Raw genomic sequence first — 5,714 nt, forward strand, 5'->3', positions numbered from 1 at the left:
GTCGATCCGAGCAAAGGCGCCCGAGTTACGGCCGTTTAAAGGTCAGGCGGTGGTACCCCGTATCTCGGCCGGGCTTAGGGTTAGAGAGACGAGGGTTGGCTCGTTGGAAAGGTCCCCTCCGGTGGAGCAACCGACCCAAAGGGCGAAGTCCTGGGACTTTGTGCGCCGGAGCTACGGGCGTTTAAAGGTCAGGCGGTGGTGCCCCGTATCTCGGCCGGGCTTAGGGTTAGAGAGACGAGGGTTGGCTCGTTGGAAAGGGCCGCTCCGGTAGAGCAACCGACCCAAAGGGCGAGTCGATCCGAGCAAGGGCGTCCGAGCTGCGGCCGTGGGAAAATCCGCGGAGGGACCGCCGTATCTCGGCCGGGCTTGGGGTTAGGGAGAAGCGGGTAGGCTCGTTCGAAAGGTCCCCTCGGGTAGAGCAACCGACCCAAAGGGCGAGTCGATCCGAGCAAATGCGCCCGAGTTACGGCCGTTTAAAGGTCAGGCGGTGGTACCCCGTATCTCGGCCGGGCTTAGGGTTAGAGAGACGAGGGTTGGCTCGTTGGAAAGGTCCCCTCGGGTGGAGCAACCGACCCAAAGGGCGAGTCGATCCGAGCAAATGCGCCCGAGTTACGGCCGTTTAAAGGTCAGGCGGTGGTACCCCGTATCTCGGCCGGGCTTAGGGTTAGAGAGACGAGGGTTGGCTCGTTGGAAAGGTCCCCTCGGGTGGAGCAACCGACCCAAAGGGCGAGTCGATCCGAGCAAAGGCGCCCGAGTTACGGCCGTTTAAAGGTCAGGCGGTGGTACCCCGTATCTCGGCCGGGCTTAGGGTTAGAGAGACGAGGGTTGGCTCGTTGGATAGGGCCGCTCCGGTAGAGCAACCGACCCAAAGGGCGAGTCGATCCGAGCAAAGGCGCCCGAGTTACGGCCGTTTAAAGGTCAGGCGGTGGTACCCCGTATCTCGGCCGGGCTTGGGGTTAGAGAGACGAGGGTTGGCTCGTTGGAAAGGTCCGCTCGGGTAGAGCAACCGACCCAAAGGGCGAGTTCATCCGAGCAAAGGCGCCCGAGCTGCGGCCGTGGGAAAATCCGCGGAGGGACCGCCGTATCTCGGCCGGGCTTAGGGTTAGAGAGACGAGGGTTGGCTCGTTGGATAGGGCCGCTCCGGTAGAGCAACCGACCCAAAGGGCGAGTCGATCCGAGCAAAGGCGCCCGAGCTGCGGCCGTGGGAAAATCCGCGGAGGGACCGCCGTATCTCGGCCGGGCTTAGGGTTAGAGAGAAGCGGGTTGGCTCGTTGGATAGGGCCGCTCCGGTAGAGCAACCGACCCGAAGGGCGAGTCGATCCGAGCAAGGGCGCCCGAGCTGCGGCCGTGGGAAAATCCGGGGAGGGACCGCCGTATCTCGGCCGGGGAAAGGGCTAGAGGCTCGCGGGTAGGCTCGTTCGAAAGGTCCCCTCGCGTGGAGCGACCGACCCAAAGGGCGAGTCGATCCGAGCAAAGGCGCCCGTGCTGCGGCCGTGGGAAAATCCGGGGAGGGACCGCCGTATCTCGGCCGGGGAAAGGGCTAGAGGCTCGCGGGTAGGCTCGTTCGAAAGCCCCCCTCCGGCATAGCGACCGACCCGAAGGGCGAAGGCCCCGGACCCGAGGCGCCCGAGAAACGGCCGTGGGAAAATCCGGGCACAGACCGCCGTATCTCGGCCGGGGAAAGGGCTAGAGGCTCGCGGGTAGGCTCGTTCGAAAGCTCCCCTCCGGCATAGCGACCGACCCGAAGGGCGAAGGCCCCGGACCCGAGGCGCCCGAGAAACGGCCGTGGGAAAATCCGGGGAGGGACCGCCGTATCTCGGCCGGGGAAAGGGCTAGAGGCTCGCGGGTAGGCTCGTTCGAAAGCCCCCCTCCGGCATAGCGACCGACCCGAAGGGCGAAGGCCCCGGACCCGAGGCGCCCGAGAAACGGCCGTGGGAAAATCCGGGCACAGACCGCCGTATCTCGGCCGGGGAAAGGGCTAGAGGCTCGCGGGTAGGCTCGTTCGAAAGCTCCCCTCCGGCATAGCGACCGACCCGAAGGGCGAAGGCCCCGGACCCGAGGCGCCCGAGAAACGGCCGTGGGAAAATCCGGGGAGGGACCGCCGTATCTCGGCCGGGGAAAGGGCTAGAGGCTCGCGGGTAGGCTCGTTCGAAAGCCCCCCTCCGGCATAGCGACCGACCCGAAGGGCGAAGGCCCCGGACCCGAGGCGCCCGAGAAACGGCCGTGGGAAAATCCGGGCACAGACCGCCGTATCTCGGCCGGGGAAAGGGCTAGAGGCTCGCGGGTAGGCTCGTTCGAAAGCTCCCCTCCGGCATAGCGACCGACCCGAAGGGCGAAGGCCCCGGACCCGAGGCGCCCGAGAAACGGCCGTGGGAAAATCCGGGCACAGACCGCCGTATCTCGGCCGGGGAAGGGGCTAGAGGCTCGCGGGTAGGCTCGTTCGAAAGGCCCCCTCCGGCGGAGCGACCGACCCAAAGGGCGAAGGCCCCGGACCCGAGGCGCCCGAGATACGGCCGCGGGAATTTCCGCGAGCTTCGACCGGACGTATCTCCGGCGGGCGGGGTCGCACGGACCCGAGGCCGGGCTCGTCGGAAAGCCCCGGGACGGACCTTTCGAACGAGACCGGCCGCGCGTCCGGGCGACCTCCGAGGCGGACGCTAGGGGCGCCGGAGCCCCGGACGAGCGAAAATTCCGCGACCACCCGCCCGTATCTCGGCCCGGGAAAGGGCCAGAGACTCGAGGGAGGGCTCGTTCGAAAGCTCCCCTCCGGCATAGCGACCGACCCGAAGGGCGAAGGCCCCGGACCCGAGGCGCCCGAGAAACGGCCGTGGGAAAATCCCGCGGGGGTAGGCCGTATCTCGGCCCCGGAAAGGGCTAGCGACGCGCGGGTGGGCTCGTTCGAAAGGCCCCCCGCGGAGGAGCCACCCACCCGAAGGGCGAAGGCCCCGGACCCGGGGCGCCGGAGCAGCGCGGTAACGAAATTCGAATTTTCGACCGGAAGTATCTCGGGCCCCCGGGGTCGCACGGACCCGCGGCCGGTCTCGTCGGAAAGCCCCGGGCGAGACCTTTCCGACGAGCCCGGCCCCGAGTCCGTAGGACCTTCCCCGGCCGAGATACGGCGCCCGGCAGTTCATTGGCCGATATCTCGGAAACGGGGCGTCGTAGACGCTCCGTGGTATTGGTGACCTTGACGATGCCGGGTCAGACGAGTCGGCCGCGGGCACGGGCCCGGGGGCGCCGGCCGCCAGAGTCGGGTGGCTCGCGCACTTCCAGGCGGGCCGCTCGCGCACCTCCAGGCACCCCGACCCACTCGCCGAGGCCGACCGAGGTGCGCCGTCCCGGCCGCGGACCGGTCGGGGTCCCCTCTCGAAAGGGCAGTAGTGTGAACAGGTGCCATCGGGTATATAGGGGAAGGGGTCCTCTCGAACCAGGCCTTCGAACCCGCGCGAGCCTAGCCCGGCAAGGCTCACCCTCCCCGGCCACGGGTTCGGCCTCCGTCCCCCTGGAGGTCCGGCACCTCCAGGGTCCCCGACCCTGCCTCCCCTGCCCGAGGGGAGGCCTCCGAGGCGGGCCTGACAGGGCGGCCCTCCCTCCTGGAAGTCCGGTTCCTCCAGGGTCCCCGACCCTGCCTCCCCTGCCCGAGGGGAGGCCTCCGAGGCGGGCCTGACAGGGCGGCCCTCCCTCCTGGAAGTCCGGTTCCTCCAGGGCACACGTCCCTACCTCCGTAGCCCAGAGAGGTGACTCCGAGGCGGGCCTGACAGGGCGGCCCTCCCTCCTGGAAGTCTGGTTCCTCCAGGGCACACGTCCCCACCTCCGTAGCCCAGATGGGTGACTCGATAGCGGGCCTGACAGGGCGGCCCTCCCTCCTGGAAGTCCGGTTCCTCCAGGGCACACGTCCCTGCCTCCTTAGCCCAGAGAGGTGACTCCGAGGCGGGCCTGACAGGGCGGCCCTCCCTCCTGGAAGTCTGGTTCCTCCGGGGCACCCGTCCCTACCTCCGTAGCCCAGATGGGTGACTCGAAAGCGGGCCTGACAGGGCGGCCCTCCCTCCTGGAAGTCCGGTTCCTCCAGGGCACACGTCCCTGCCTCCTTAGCCCAGAGAGGTGACTCCGAGGCGGGCCTGACAGGGCGGCCCTCCCTCCTGGAAGTCTGGTTCCTCCGGGGCACACGTCCCTACCTCCGTAGCCCAGATGGGTGACTCGAAAGCGGGCCTGACAGGGCGGCCCTCCCTCCTGGAAGTCCGGTTCCTCCAGGGCACACGTCCCTGCCTCCTTAGCCCAGAGAGGTGACTCCGAGGCGGGCCTGACAGGGCGGCCCTCCCTCCTGGAAGTCTGGTTCCTCCAGGGCACACGTCCCTACCTCCGTAGCCCAGATGGGTGACTCGAAAGCGGGCCTGACAGGGCGGCCCTCCCTCCTGGAAGTCCGGTTCATCCAGGGCACACGTCCCTGCCTCCTTAGCCCAGAGAGGTGACTCCGAGGCGGGCCTGACAGGGCGGCCCTCCCTCCTGGAAGTCTGGTTCCTCCAGGGCACACGTCCCTACCTCCGTAGCCCAGATGGGTGACTCGAAAGCGGGCCTGACAGGGCGGCCCTCCCTCCTGGAAGTCCGGTTCATCCAGGGCACACGTCCCTGCCTCCTTAGCCCAGAGAGGTGACTCCGAGGCGGGCCTGACAGGGCGGCCCTCCCTCCTGGAAGTCTGGTTCCTCCAGGGCACACGTCCCTGCCTCCTTAGCCCAGAGAGGTGACTCCGAGGCGGGCCTGACAGGGCGGCCCTCCCTCCTGGAAGTCTGGTTCCTCCAGGGCACACGTCCCTACCTCCGTAGCCCGGATGGGTGACTCGAAAGCGGGCCTGACAGGGCGGCCCTCCCTCCTGGAAGTCCGGTTCATCCAGGGCACACGTCCCTACCTCCGTAGCCCAGATGGGTGACTCGAAAGCGGGCCTGACAGGGCGGCCCTCCCTCCTGGAAGTCTGGTTCCTCCAGGGCACACGTCCCTGCCTCCTTAGCCCAGAGAGGTGACTCCGAGGCGGGCCTGACAGGGCGGCCCTCCCTCCTGGAAGTCTGGTTCCTCCAGGGCACACGTCCCTGCCTCCTTAGCCCAGAGAGGTGACTCCGAGGCGGGCCTGACAGGGCGGCCCTCCCTCCTGGAAGTCTGGTTCCTCCAGGGCACCCGTCCCCACCTCCGTAGCCCAGATGGGTGACTCGAAAGCGGGCCTGACAGGGCGGCCCTCCCTCCTGGAAGTCTGGTTCCTCCAGGGCACACGTCCCTGCCTCCTTAGCCCAGAGAGGTGACTCCGAGGCGGGCCTGACAGGGCGGCCCTCCCTCCTGGAAGTCTGGTTCCTCCAGGGCACCCGTCCCCACCTCCGTAGCCCAGATGGGTGACTCGAAAGCGGGCCTGACAGGGCGGCCCTCCCTCCTGGAAGTCTGGTTCCTCCAGGGCACACGTCCCTGCCTCCTTAGCCCAGAGAGGTGACTCCGAGGCGGGCCTGACAGGGCGGCCCTCCCTCCTGGAAGTCCGGTTCCTCCGGGGCACACGTCCCTACCTCCGTAGCCCAGATGGGTGACTCGAAAGCGGGCCTGACAGGGCGGCCCTCCCTCCTGGAAGTCTGGTTCCTCCAGGGCACCCGTCCCTACCTCCGTAGCCCAGATGGGTGACTCGAAAGCGGGCCTGACAGGGCGGCCCTCCCTCCTGGAAGTCTGGTTCCTCCAGGGCACCC

Source organism: Paramisgurnus dabryanus, unplaced genomic scaffold (genome assembly GCF_030506205.2).
Source record: "Paramisgurnus dabryanus unplaced genomic scaffold, PD_genome_1.1 h2tg000319l_1_28046__unclustered, whole genome shotgun sequence".
Lineage (NCBI taxonomy): Eukaryota > Metazoa > Chordata > Actinopteri > Cypriniformes > Cobitidae > Paramisgurnus > Paramisgurnus dabryanus.